The sequence below is a fragment of the Echinops telfairi genome, unplaced genomic scaffold (genome assembly GCF_000313985.2).
Source record: "Echinops telfairi isolate 266 unplaced genomic scaffold, ASM31398v2 ScPeMD7_3533;HRSCAF=4204_0, whole genome shotgun sequence".
NCBI classification, from domain to species: Eukaryota; Metazoa; Chordata; class Mammalia; order Afrosoricida; family Tenrecidae; genus Echinops; species Echinops telfairi.
This window is the reverse complement of record NW_022107431.1, coordinates 24,156,196-24,171,847: the sequence shown is the minus strand read 5'-3', so window position 1 is coordinate 24,171,847 and position 15,652 is coordinate 24,156,196. Positions and strand designations below refer to the sequence as shown.

General features: G+C 41.0%; 1 pseudogene; it reads right to left on the bottom strand.

The window, feature by feature from the left end:
• Positions 1 to 6,402: 6,402 nt before the first annotated feature.
• Positions 6,403 to 6,866, bottom strand: LOC101646243 (annotated as a pseudogene).
• Between the last annotated feature and the right edge of the window lie 8,786 nt (positions 6,867 to 15,652).

The window sequence follows — 15,652 nt, the reverse complement described above, 5'->3', positions numbered from 1 at the left end:
GCCCCAACCCATCCTTCACATTGATGGCTGTCTTGCTGAGACAAACAATGGTTTCGGATGACATTCTTTGTTTCTGTCAAGGACACAGGCAAGAGGTCTGGGCTTTGCACGTCTTTCCCAGTGAGATTGGGATAGGGAAGGTTAATGATAAATCTTCCAAAACTCTCCAGAAGACACTGAGCATGAAGCTAGTATCAGGCAGCAGAATAGGAAGCTAGACTTCTCTGATCCAGATCTGGGACTGGGAGCCTCATAGCTGGAAGTACCATATACGCTCCTTCTCCCAATATTTTAAGTTGTAAGTTCTGGTTAGGCCAACTCTGCGTTGGATAGTGCTTTGTGATCAAATATGAGTTTGACAAGCGTGGAAGAACTGCTGAGGCACACACACACACACACACACACACACACACACACACACACATACACACGTGAACCCAAGCACCATGCACACATCACATACATAATACATGCACATGCCACATTCAAAGTATGGCTTAGTATAGTGATATATATGCAAACCACCTGCAACTCCATTGATGTATATACTATACATGCATAAACACCCTTACACACTACAAAATATCACACATATACAATTATCTACAAGTACATATTAGACTATACATGTCCAATGAATCACATCATAGACAAACATATCCATGTCTGTGTACATATCTCTGCACAACACATTTAAATGCACTACCATTATACACAATAAATCCCATGCACAATACCAGATATATACACCTCACATACCCAAACCCTTCCACAAACACAAATGCATCCATACTGTACATCACATACACAGCAAAGATATAACATCCCCCAACACACACACACACACACACACACACACACACACCACCTAGATAGTTATCTCCAACTGTATTTCATATATACATATAAAATTTCCCATACATTTTATACTCATACGTGATACACAACCACCCTTTCTCTTTATGTCAGATATGACTAATTGTCCACTGTTGTCAAGTGAATAGTGGACCCTAAAGATATCAAGTCCTATTTCCTATAACTTGTAACTTAGAAAGAGTATTGTTGCAGATGGGAGTAAGTCAAGCACAGTGTCTTGGGAGCAATCAGGGATAATCTGAGGGGACTCTGAATGCAATGACATGTATCTGTCTAAGAGGGGGCCAGAAAGAGATTTGACATACACAGAGGGGAGAAGGCGATGTGACCACCGAGGCAGATGCCGGAGGGATGTGGCCCAAATCAAAGAATGGCAGCAGCCACCAGAAGGGGGATGGGGCAAAGGGCAGATTCTCCCCTGGAGTCTCCTGAAGGAGGAAGCCCTGCTGGCACCTTGGTTTTGTCCCAGTGAAATGGATTGCAGATTTATGGTGTCTTGAACTGTGAGATACTTGATTTCAGTTGTTTTCAGCCAGTCAGTCGTGGTGACTTGTTTTATCAGTCACAGGGAACATGTATTTACTCAAGTGTGGTTCCATTTCCATTGTTTGGAGTCTTTTGGTGGTGCAGTGTTGAACGTTTTGGGCTCCGTTAGTTGGTGGTTCAAATTCATTTAGAGACATCCTGAAAGAAAGACATGAGGTCTTACTTCTGAAAAATCAGCCATCGAGAATCCTATACGGTGCACTTCTACACGATACATACGGGTTGCCATGAATCAGAGTTGATACAAGGTCATCTGTTCTGGTTTGGGGTTTCTGCTCTTCAGCTTTCCTAGGAAACATGGTCCAAATAGGAGGTATACTTTCTCGCCCACATGCAGCTTGTTGTTGGTAGGTGCCATGGATTTGGCTCTGATTCATAATGACACCATGTGCAAGAGAACAAAACACTGCCCCACCCTGCACCCTCTTCAACATGGTTCCTATGTTTGAGCCTATCGGTGTAGCTTCTGGGTCAGTCCATCTTGTGGAGGGCCTCGATCACTGCTCCTCTTGGTCACTGCTCCTCTGCTTTACCAAGCACGATGTGCTTCTCCAGGGACTGGCCTTTCCTGAAAACATGTCCAAAGATTGTGAGACTAAGTTTTTTTAAATCATTTTATTGGGGGCTCATACAGCTCTTATCACAATCCATACATACATCCACATTTGTACATTCATTACCCTCATCATTGTCCAAACATTCACTCTCCACATAAGTCTCTGGCATCAGTTTCTCATTTTCCCCATCCCTACCTGCTCCCCCCTCCCTCATGAACCCTTGATAATTTATAAATTATTATTTTGTCATGTCTTACACTGTCTGATGTCTCCCCTCACCCACCTCTCTGCTGTCCATCCTCCAGGAAGGAGGTTATATGTAGATCCTTGTAATCAGTTCCCCTTCTCTACTCCAACCTCCTTCCACCCTCTCGGTATCGCTACTCTCACCATTGGTCCTGAAGGGATCACCTGTCCTGGATTCCCTGTGTTTCCAGGAGACTAGGTTTTGCCATCCTTGCCTCTAAGGAACGTTTTGGTTGTATTTCTTCCAAGACAGATTTGTTAGTTCTTTCGTCAGTCCAGGGGACTTTCAATATTCATCAGCAGCACCATAATTCAAATGCATTGATTTTTCTTCAGTCTTCCTCAGTCAATGTTCAACTTTCACATGTATATGAGGCTAATGAAGATGCCCTGGGATCGATTAGGTGGACCTCAGTCCTCAAAGTAGCATACTTGCTTTTCAACTGTTTAAAGAGCTCCTGTATAACAGATTAACTGAGTGCAATGCATCAAGGTGGTGCCACATGACTCATTTTCATTCATCTTCACGAGTGGATGTGTTCTATTTCATTTCTGTGACAAAGTATTTAGAAAAAATGGCGTGCATTCTCTACTTTCTCTTTTTGCTTGTGCCCATAGCCAAAGGACTTGGAAAGTGACAGGAAAGAGAGATGGAGGCTATTTTGATCGTTGAGTGACTATGAATGAAAGCATGAGGACAACCAAGGACACCCACAGAGATTGGTAGGTGTGGGCCCACTGTGTGCTGCTGATATGTGAATCACTTGCTGATGAAGAGCGAGGATTGCAGCCTTCAATATGAATTACAACTCAATGTAAAGAAAACCGAAACACCCACAACTGGACCAATAGGTCACATCATGAGAAAAGGCGACATGATTGAAGTTTTCAAGGATTTTATCTTCCTTAGATCCACAACCAATGCTCATGGAAGCAGCACTTAAGAAAGTAAATGATGCATTGCATTGGGTAAGTCTGCTGCATAAGATGTCTTTAAAGCATTGACCATCCAGGATGTCGCTTTGAGGACTAATGTGTGTTCCTCCCTAGCCATGACATTTTCAATTGCCTCAGATGCATGTGAATGTTAAACAATTAATTAGTAAGACTGAGGAAGGATTGATGAGTTTGCATTGTGATGCTGGTATAGAGTACTGAACGTATCATGGACTGCCAAAGAACTCACAAATCTGTCCTGAAAGAAGCAGGCCAGAATGCTCCTTAGAAGTGAGGATGGTGAAACTTCATCTCAGGTACTTGGGCCATGTTTTTCAGAGAGGTGCATTCCTGGAATAGGACATCATGCGTGGTGAAAGAGAGGGGCAGTGACCAAGAAGAAGACCCTTGACAAGTTGGGTTGACACATTGGCTCCATCACAGGCTCAAACGTAAGAACGATTGTGAGGTTGTGGCAGGAATAAGGAGTGCTTTACTCTGTCATACATAGAGCCACCATGGGCTGGAGCTGGCCTGATGGCACCTCACAACAACATTGTGCTAAAACACTGCCATTGGAGGGTTGATTGATCATCTCAGATAGCATCACCACATATCGTAAGTGTTGCTAGAATTGGGGTAGTCATAAAGGAGATGAACTTAGGCAAGATTTGGCTCCTTTGAAAGAAGAAACAAAAGAGAAATGCCTTTGAGGTGGCCTCTCTCTGGATTGGAAAAAATTCAGTGCTTTTGACTCTAAACATTAAGTGAAAGGAATGAAACAAAAGCACATGAAACAGCAAAGACCCAGAGGCATTTTTTTCTGTTCAACAAATGGCTTAGTTATTCAGTAAAGAACATAACATGGCTAATTAAAATTTTAGGTGGCTTAAACAAAGCTACCATTCAGAATGATGGCAGGAGGGTGATAAAGTCCTAGAAATAATTCAATCAGATGCCTAATCCGTTTGGGAGGTAATTGCATTGTCGATGTCATCTCAAGCATAGATTGAGAAAGTCTGTGATCATAAATCTGCCTCTGCCTCCCAAAGTAAACAGCTTCTTCAATCTCCATGAAAAACATTGTCACAGTTACCAATTCAAATATGACCATGGAAGAAAATAAACAAACTTCCAGAGGAAACTGAAGCTGAGTCTCCATAAGCCAGGTCTTCTCCTCTAAGCCTGCTGTGATTAGCTGCCATTGAGTAGGCTTCACTGCATACCGACAAGGTGTAAAACAGGGCAACCCATGCCATGATCCTGTTGCAACTTTAGGATCATTGGCATGCATGCCCAAGTCCATTGCTGTGGCATCTGTAAATTTTCAGTGCTGATCAACTAGGGATTCGCCTTCCAGTTCTATATTGAAAAATAATGTGTTGTGATTTGTAGGATTTTTAACTGATTAATTTTCAGAAGGCAATCACTTTAATTCCTAGTTTGTCCATGGTCTGGAAGTTCCATGGGAACTTCCCTACCATAGGTGACCCTGATGATATCAGAATACGGACAGCATAGCTTCCACCATCACATCAACACAACATACAAGCCAATGTAACAAACTGGTAGATGAGCAGTAGTATTGTCAAAATAGGGTGTGTGTGTGTGTGTGTGTGTGTGGAGTGGGTGGAGTGGGGTGGGGTGGGGAGCCCCTTTAATATATCTCTATGGAAGAATTTCCTTTTGCTGATGATCATGACTGCTAAATGTCTCCCATTCATCTCGTTAGAAAAAGGACATTGTAATTGGCAGAAAAGTCACTGGCCGTGAGGAAATATCTATGCCTGATGAAAAATACTATGTACCCCTTTTGAAGACACAATGGTTACTTAACACGTGGAAAAAGACTATGCCAGGGGGCTGGCTGTGGCAGACATAGTTCACTGTCCATCAATGCTTATGTTTTCCTTTCCATATTAGTGGCTGGGAGACTGTGCTTTTCCAGGAGTCTTATTATCAGCCTCACTTACATCACAGTGGGGTATTACAGTTATCCAAGAAATTGTGAAAAGAGCGATGTGTATCATTGCTGTTTAAAAAGTGGGCACATCTCTCTGCTCTTTCTCTTTCCTTCTATCTTGACGTGGCAAATGCAGAGCCTAACGGGATGGCAGAGCTTCAGGATAGCAGGCATGAGAATCTTTGGATTACTTCAAAGGGAACAAACTTCCACCAACCAGGAATATCCACATGAAAGAGAAACATCTTTTATATTGAGCTGCTACCTGATAGAATTTATTTATTATAGCATTTAGTATGACACTTATAGTTTCCTTAAATACATATAACCTATGCACATGTACTCCTCACAGCCACATACTCAAACATCTCTCTCTCTCTCACACACACACACCACAATTCTCCTACCCAAAGAGCACCTCACTGACATTGATGGGAAGTAGTCCATGTGCCGAAAGATCTCCTTATCTTGGTTTCCCTTGATTACCAAGAGGAGACAGAGAGGAGGTTCTTGATTAGTGAAGACTGGGACTGATTTTACAATTTGAGCTTTATTCAAGTGCTTGCTCTCCTGAGTCACAACTCTTTTCAAAGACCAGGACCCCTTTTGCCATAAACATGGAGGGGGCTGGGTGATGAAGTGGGATGGAAGGAAATGAAGTGAGACATTCGGATGGGAATGGACTTCGATGGAGAAGTGAAGCCGTTTTCAGGAGATGATGGCTAGTAGGAGGTAGAGCTACAGCTAGAGGTGAAGCCTGGTGATTCCCTGCTCAGTGACCTTTTTACCTGATGAGTTTCTTTCTTAGTTTGAGAATCCACTTAAATCACATAATAGGGACAAAGTAGAAGCACCAATACAAGGTTTATTTCTACCGGAAATTGAAACTGTTGACAACAATAATGTTGGTGATTACTTGTAAGCTCTAATCATTCTGCCATAAATAGCCTTATGAATCATTAAACAGATGGTTTCTGTGGTCGAGAATCAGCACTCACTCTGCTGTTCTTGGATTTACTGTTTTCTAAAACATTTTCCATTTGCTTATTAAAAAATTGTTTTTTGAAGGAGAACATGGTAAATTTTAATCCTTTCTTTACAGGTTGTCTAGACCCCTTTGGGTTAAGACAACTGTAGAAAGTTAGGGACTGCAACAAGCAGACACCGGGCGGTGGCACATGCGTCAGTTCTGCACAGAGCCCTGCTCCGCGGGGAGGGGCCTCTGAACGCACTGCTGGGGTCTCCGCTCACACTCGCTGAAATCAGTCGTGGCATATTTTAGTCCACAGATCGCTTTTCCCCGTATTTCTTTGTAAACTCTTAGGCGTTCTTACAGAATTGTTTACGGCCCTTAGATTATTCGTTGGCTAGGTCAGCCCGGAGTGGGTGTTCAGGCTGGGGGACGTTGACCAGTGCTATGGGGACTGGATGACTTGGTCAGGTTGGGTGGTTGGCTTCCAGTTTTCAGCACTAATCACGGGCAGGCAGACCTGCCCCTTCTCGTCGAGGTTGGGGTGGTAGGTCTTTGTTTGAGAGGTGATCTTCGGGGGGTTGAAGGGGGACTCTGCTGGAAAGTCAATTTCAATTCTGAAGGCCCCCTTATCACATGGAGGGTTGCCAGGAACAATAAGCCCTCGACAAGTCATTAAATCAGCTTCTTCAACCTGGATGTTACAGAAGTTTTTCATTCCACATTTGCAGATTTCTTTAAGCTCCTCCATCGACCTCCTGCTGGCTGCCATCTTGGATCTGGTCCATTTAAAATATTTTAAGCTCATCATTTTCACAGTCTTTAGCTTTTTATTGTACATTTTGTAGGGCTTTCTATCTCAGATTGTCAGCTTAGAATTCACAGTCCATACTACCAATCAAACCCATCAGGAGCTCCCCATCCTCACCCACTCCCAGATGTCCCCGCTCCCCACTGTGGAACACCAGCTTCAATTACACCTGTCAACACCCATCAACTGTCTAGCCTGTTGTGTTACCTTCTTTTCTTCAAACTTTCCCCATCTTCCTACCCCCAATCTCAAAAGTCTGTTCCTATGCCCGGGCTTTCTGTATTCTTTCCCTTATAATCTTGGTCTCATATAAAACTTGGCCTTTTGTGATTGACTAACTGCATTGAGCATGATGTTTTCCAGGTTCAAATAGTATTTTAAAGTATCCTCTGACCCCTTAAACACTAGTGGTTGGCGTTGCCATGTAAACAAGACCATCAGACATGAATTAGTTTGAATCCTCAGTCGTCCTCTATGGTAGTTACATGGTTTCATGTCAACTTGAAGATGTAGAAAGTGTAGGGGTGGTACTCCACCTGTTAATCAGGTCACAGACTGACGATGCCTCCTTGTGGGTGTGTCCTTCTCATGAGGAGGGCCCTGGAAGCCTCCTCTTCTCCCTCTGCCTTCACCTTCCTGCTGGCTGACCCTGGTGGCTGCCAGAGCCCTGTGATTTCTCCCCTGCTATTGGATCCTCACGACTTTGCACCCACCAGCTTGTGATAGTCCTGCATTCTGCATCATTGCTTATGACTGCAGTGGTGAAGTCTGAGGAGGGACCTATGGACTAGTGTCGGACTTATGGACTTGATTTGGACTGGGTTGGGATCTTTTCTTGATAAATAATTACTTCTTGATTTAAAGTTATTTCTTACACCTACATGAGTATCACTGGATTTTATTCTCTAGTCACCTGGCCTAACACACCCTCAAACCATGTATGATCCCATAGTCTTTCTTGTCAAACTTCAGAAGAATAGGTATTCTTTCTCCTTAAATGTAAACTCTTTATCTGTACTCATGGTTTCATTTCTGTCTAACTCTTTTTGGAACTGAAACCATAAGCTATGTCTCGCCTTCTTTGTCTTGGATGATTACATTCTTATTTTAGCCTCATTCTCTCAATGAGGACTTCTTTCATTTCTATTGACCCTCTACTTTACCAAACAGATGCACGTTTTTTTTTATTAGACTTTCCTGAAGATGTGTCCAAAGGAAGTGAACCCAGGTCTTATCATGTTTATGTGTAAGAAATATTCTGGTGGTATTTTTGTCAGACTGATTTGTTCAGTCTTGCAGTAGTCTACCACAGAATATGATGAGGTCACAATTCCAAATCTTGGTGGTATAAACAGCAAGAGTTTAAATCTTAGTCAACAATTCTGCTCATTGTTGTCATTTGAGAACCTTGGCAGATGAAATAGCCACCACATTAAACATGGACAGTGACCATGCCAGAGAGAAAGCACTCCAGAGAGTCTCACCTTAGCAAGAAGGTGCTCTAGCCTGCAAGTGACCCCGCTCTTTTTGTTCATAACTGATTGGCCGCAATTGATCACAGAATGTGCTCATCCTCAACAAGAGGAAGAGGAAATGTGGTGCCACCACATGCCTGTGATAGAAAGCTAGAAATGTTTGCCGAGGAGCCCCAAACATAAAAAAAAAAAAACTATCTTCTATTATTCCCTTCCCAGCCCAACATCGATTCTGTTCTTCAAATCTTAATGATGGGCAGCTTCATTTATCTGGACACTCAAGCCTAGAACCTGCAAATCATCCACGACTTCTCATCTTCTTTACTCTTTACACAGACTGGTGATATGTAATTCTATTGTTGTCTAAGGGACATATTAGCTGAATTCATCCCTTTTTCTCTGCAGTCTCTGGAACTATTTTAGGATGTTTTAACTGTTTTCAGTTAGAATTACTTGCTAGTGCACACTTTTCTTGCTCCAGATGACTTTTAACACACACACACACACACACACACACACTCTAGAGGTAAGTGGAGTGGTGGTTGTTCTATATGAGAACGTTTATTTATTAAAATAAAGGACAATAGCACGATTTATTTCACAGAAAACAGAGAAGTACAAAAAACAAATGTACATACTGCCTACCCATGGTCAACAAAATGCCTTATAAGTCCTCTGTTTATATATTTTTCCTATTAAATTATGAGTCATCTCTAACAGCTGCAGAATGTAAACACTCTGGAAATGTTATCGAACTTAACTAACTTGAAATGTGGTGTGCATTTTGAAACACTAATCAAGATAAGGGTTTATTTCGATCAGGTAAAGAGGATCTGTAACCTCTTCTATTTTCATTGCGAGGATAAGTAAGGCAATGAAGAGAACCTGGTACTACCTTTACATGGGGCCCACCATGCCATTATGAGTCAGAGCTGACTAAAGGCACCTAGAAACAATGACACTCCTCCCTACTATCGCCATTTTATTAGCTTCTCAAGGTTTTTTTTTTAGCACATATTAAAAAGTTGTCCTAAATTCTTCCTAAGGGAAATTAAAGGAATAAAAGGGGTATAGTAGGAGCAGAAAAGGAAAAAGAAATTGATGGGGGAAAAGAAAATAATGGAGAAATAATAAATAAAGATAAGGACAGGGCAGAGAATGAAAGGAAAAATAGGTACCCCCAAAAGTTTACTTACTGGAAACTCTGATTTAAAAAGTAAAACCAAAACAAAATAGATTACTAAAGATATTTTAAAGTGATAATCATTTAAGTGCTTCATTTCATGAGAAAAACCTAATGTATTCTTGCTTTGTGTTTAACATCACATATAAATATTTATACACTTAAAATAATTGATTAACAAGCATAGTTCATGTTTAACTGCCACATTTAATGCTTATTAGAAGAAATGAATGTGTTCCTAGTTTCCTAGTGATTTATGCCATTCTTTGTTATATACCACCGTGAAGGGACACTATTGCCATGGTGGAATAAAAGGACCATTATCATTTCCAGCACATCTTAAATGCCTATCGACAATAGCTGAGCATAGTAAGTAATTCCTATGGTGTTTTTTTCTCATTTGTTCAGTTTCTGTATTTGTTGGTGAAACCTATTCCATCAGTTTTGAGGTATTTTTCTGTGACAGTGATTAAGGAGAGAAAAAATCCTCTGTTAGGTGAAAAGTTCAGAGTACTATAAGTTAATCAAAATACAAATGAAACAGAACGAAATTCAATGAGGTAGCTACATTTTAAAATATTTTTTCCCATCTCCTCAATCAAGACAAGAGTCTTGTTCTGAAGAGGCTTATAATCTAATTGGAGAGACAGAGCATATACATAAAAAGATAAATAGCACCATGGGGAATTTCAATGAGTAGATCAGGCAGGAAGTACTCCGGATTTCAAAGTCAGATGCTGGGCTAAGTGGGGCTGGCATTGACCTTCAAAGCAATGAGGAATCTTCACGGAGTGGATGGAAAAGTCCGTGGCCCTATATGCAGAGAACATTGTGAGAACAGGTGTAAAAGGAGAAATGGGCCTGGCACGTGCAGGGATGGAGAGAAGGGACTATGGCTGGTACCTAGGGACACGGCACTGAAAGGAAGCATGCGGACAGAGTCTCAAAGGCAGTGCCTTTCAGTTTGAATGCTGAGCAGCCAACTGTATTTATAGTTGTCACACTGCCATTAAAGACGTTGGGTAAAGATGAATCTCATGGACTGGGTAGGAAGATGACCCATCTGAGATGATCACAAGATTGAATATGAGTGAGTGTAAAATGAGAGCCATTAGGAGGCAGTTGCATTTGGAGATTGATAGGGAAAAAAAACCCCAAAACAACCCCCCCCACCCCCAAACCGAACAAGGTGTAAATGAGTTCGATTTGTCAAAACCAAGAAAGGAAAAAGAAAGATGAAATAATGTAGGTGGTTGCAATTTTAGTATTTTCCCCAGGCAGCCTTCTGTACCTTTCAAGCTACTCTTGAAAGGTGTCCTGTGTGCTCCTCCATCCCCTTACTCTATACCATCGCTTACATCACATAGTATTGCAATACTTGGTTTATTGCCTATCACTGCCAATTAAACTCTATGATTATTAATGACAGGTGTGAGTCTAGTACTTTAAACATATCTGGATGGTGCCCATATAGTGTACAGAACCTATCTGTCAATAATGTTCAAGTCACTCTTTCTGAGTCGTTCACAGAGAATTCCTCATTTTATCTTATCTATGGCAGGAAGGAGTAGAAAAGTAGAAGGAACAGATATTGGGAAATTTATGTCACCTGCTTATTTATGCAAGCTGATTTCACCCCAACTTCTACATGACACTTTAATGTGATGATAATTTACTGCCACACGATCTCTGTCCTCTAGGTCGGGGCATAGACCTCTGTGCAGTTCATAATAGGACAGTGTTTATAATAGGACAGTTGAGTGGCGCTTGGCTCGAGGCAATCAAGGACTCTGAGCAGATGAGGGGCTGTTACCCAGAGGAGAAAGGTTATCAATCACAGAGGGCTCGGGCTTGCCTTCAAACCCTTAGAATTGTGCTGCAACTTTTCCAGTGAGGCTTCTCAGTGTCTCTAGAATGCATTCTTATCTACACTAGGTGTTGTGGACACCATCTAATCTGTGGAAACACATGGCCCGTGTGTCAGCGTTGCATGTGCTGCTCGCTGCCTCTGCTGCACAGTCCTGCTTTTCTCTAATCTCTTATCATAATATGCTACTCAGTCAATGAATTCGAACAAAAATTTTAAAGGAAATACATAGTGTCTCCCAATTAATAATAATAATAATAAAACCTACCAAGCGTTGTCATTTGTTCATAGTCACCTATGGTACAAGGTACACTACTCAAATGTCTAGGTGACTAACCTCTAAAAACTTGATCTGTGTGTACCTGTCTCTCGAATTGGTATGCATTTATGTGCTTTATTAAAGCACTTAAACAATTGTTACTTCCTGTTACACGCATGCCATTTTTAATGTAGTAGGCCAGCATGACATGATAGGGAACTCTACATGATTAACCACCACTTGTCTGCTAGTTTGTTATATGCTGATAGCCTATGTTGCTGTGATCTTGGAAGCCATGGGACTAATATTTTTAAATACCAGCAGGGTCACCAAATGTGAACAGGTTTGGCAGAGCGGGCAGGCTAAGAGCAGACTATGAAGAAAGAATGGGCTGTCTACTGCAGAGGAATTAGCTACTGAAAACCTTATGGAGAGCAGTGGAACATGCTGAATACCTCATGAACAGCAGCAAAGTGTTGTTAGAGAGACAAGAGACAGTGCCAGAAGCTGAGCCTCTCAGGTTGAAAGACACTCAAAATATGACTGAGGAAGAGCTGCCTTTTCAAAGCAGTGTCAAGCACAATGGAGTGGATGGAGGAAAGCCTGCAGGAACAAAGCAGTTGCCTCTGGCAACTTCATTTGCTGATGGGCAGGACTCAGAATAGAGAAGAAACAGCTGCAAACATCTATTAATAATTGAACCCTGGAGAATACAGGAATCTAGGAAAATTGGAAGGCATCACAAATTAAATGGAACATATAAGTATTGGTATCCTAGGTGTTAGTGAACTTTGAATCAGGAATTCGTATGCTTCATTATGCCTGGGATGACAGATTCAAAAGCAATGGTGCTGTGTCCCTCCTCAAAAAGGATATTTCTAGACCTATCTTGAAGTGTAGTGCTGTCTGTGGTAGGATAATGTATAGAGCCTCATCCAAGGAATTCCAGCCAATATAAACATTGTTTATATTTATGCACCCACCACTAAAGCTGTTGATGCTGAAATTGAGGAATTTTTGCCAATGTCTTGAGTATAGAATGGATCAAGCATGTAATCAATATAAATAAATTAATATTGGTGATTGGAACATAAAAGTTTGAAACAGAGGAAGGAACTGCCGTTGGAGAATATGGCCTTGGAGCTGGAAATGAAATTGGAGATCTCATAATAGAATTTTGCAAGACCCAAGATTTCTTCAACATAAGTAACGTTTTCAATAATGAAAAAGGCAACTATCCATGTGACGTCTCCAGCTGGAATACACAGGAATCAAATAGAATGTGTCTGTGGGAAGACGCGACGGAGAACCTCAATACCAGCCTCTGAAACCAGGCCAGATCTGACTGAGAACAGGCCATCAATTCCTCATCTGTAAGTTCAGGTGGAAGGTGAAAAAAATGTAAACAAATGTACAAGAGTCAAAATATGGTTGTGAGTCTATCCCACCTGAATTCCAAGAACATCTTAAGACTAAATTTGACACATTGAACACTGATGACAGAAGATCTGATGAGCTGTAGGGGGACATCAAGAACATCATCCATAAAGAAAACAAAGTCATTAAAAATACAAGAGAGCAATAAAAGATCAAAGTGGATGTGAAAAGAGAATCTGAGACTTTGCTTAGCTGTAGAGGAGCTAAGGCAAATTGAAGAAATGATGAAGTCAAAGAGCTGAGCATAAAATTTCAAAGGGTACCTTGAGAAGGCAAAGTCAAATACTATTATGAAATGTGCAAAGACCTAGAGTTAGAAAATCAGAGAGGAAGGGTACACTCAACACATCTCAAATTAAAAGATCTCGAGAAAAAATTCAAGTCTCCAGTTGCAATCTTGAAAGTTTCTAGGGACAAAATATTGAATGATGCAGGAAGCATCAAAAGAAGTAGAAATAATACACAGAGTCACTGGACCAAAACTATTCAACCATTTCAAGAATAGCATATGAGCAAGAAGCAATGGTACTAAAAGAAGTCCAAGTTGCACTGAACGCATTATCCAGAAACAAGATTCCAGGAATTGATGGAATACTAATTGAAATGTTTCTGCAAGGTGATGAATCCCTGACAGGATTCACTCATCTATGGCCAAGAAATTCGGGAAACTGCTACTTGGCCAATTGTGTGAAAGAGATCCATATTTGAACCCATTACAAAGAGCGGTGACCCAACATAATTCTCAAACTAGAGAACAATATTATTAATACCAGGCAAGAAACACTTTGCTGAACATCATCCAACAATGGTGGCAGCATTATATTGACAGGGAACTGCCAGCCATTCAGACTAATTTCAGAGGAGGACGTGGAATGAGGGATATCCTCTCCGATGTCAGAAGCACCTTGACTTAAAGCAGAGAAGACCAGAAAGACGTTTACTTCTGTTTTATTGCCTATGCCAAGGCCTTGGACTGTGTGTACCTAACAAACGATGATCAGCTTTGAAAAGAATCGAAACACCAGAACACTTCATTGTGCTCAGGGGGAGCCTGTACATGAATCAAGAGACAGTTGTATAAACACAACATGGGAATAACGCATGATTGGAAATCAAGAAAGGGTTGTGTTCTTTCAGCATACTTATCCAATCTGTACACGGAGCAAATAATCGGTGAAGCTGTGTTGTATGAAGAAATATTTGGCATCAGGATTGGAGGAAGGTTTATTAACAACTTTCAATAGGCAGATGACACAACTTTGCTTGTTGCAAATAAGGAGAATTTGACGCACTTGTTGATAAGGAGCAGGGATTGCAGCCTTCAGTGTGGGGTGTAACTAAATGTAAAGAAAACAAAAATCCTCACAACTAGACAAATGAGTAACATTATGATAAATGGAGAAACAAGTGAATTTGCCAAAGATTTCATCTTTCTTGATTCCACAATGTTCATGGATGCAGCAGTCAAAATGTCAAAAGACGCATTGCATTAAATGATGAGAAGCCATATCCCAAACTGATGTACATAACCGCAAATCACCTTGAATTCTGGACTTCTTTAGAAGTAGTATACAGGGATTGAATGAGGGGACTTTGTGTCTCCTTATTGGAGGAGAGTGTAAGAGCAATTTTGTACAAATGATTGTTACAATGTATTAGGTGGGCAGCCTGATCGTATTGTGTGAGAGTAAAACATATGTAGAAGGGAAAGAATGGATGTCAAAGTGACTTAATTTTCGTCTTTTTGTTCTGAGGTCCATCTTTCACCATTCTCCTCGGGGGGATTTTTGGGCTGCATTTCTCAGTTTAGAATGATGACTGGCTTCCCGATGGCTGAGACCAGTAGGGAGCAAGGTAGTTAAAAAAGGAAGACTGGAAAGTTACTAAGTTGGAAAATTAGGAAGTTATTAATGACCCCAAAAATGTGGGGGTTTTTTGCTGGTATAATATCTGATCCTGCATGGCAAACTTGCTGAGAGAGGGATTGGGGATTAATTCAACTAGCAGATGAATAAAATATTAATGAGCAGTATTGAGAACCCGGCTAAGGTTAGAAAGCAAAGAAATTCTGAGATTTCAGCTGCAAATGTGATTGAGGAGTAACATTGAAGGAATATTGATGGGTATGAGTAAGGTTTAAGAAGTTACAGGGTGTGGTTTGAGGGTCAAAAACAAAAACACAGTAACTGATGATTGATATCGAGTTTATTACACTGACATAAAATATTTCTGGGTAGTGAAGAGGAGGATAATGTTCCAAATCTTTTGGAGAAATGTGTTGCCTCTTCCACAAATGAGGATAAAGGAATTCAGATAGTATAAAACATCTTAAGTTTGAGTGGCAAATGCCAGACGCAGTTGAACTAAATTTTAGAGGAGTGCATGTAAATTAGGAATCCAGAGGAAGGAGATGGAAGTAAATCTCAGTGAATAGGAGCCCTGGGTTAAACAATGCAGAACAAGAATGCCAAGAACAAAATTTACATCTGGAAATGAGAGATGAAATGGAATCAGAGAATATGCAGA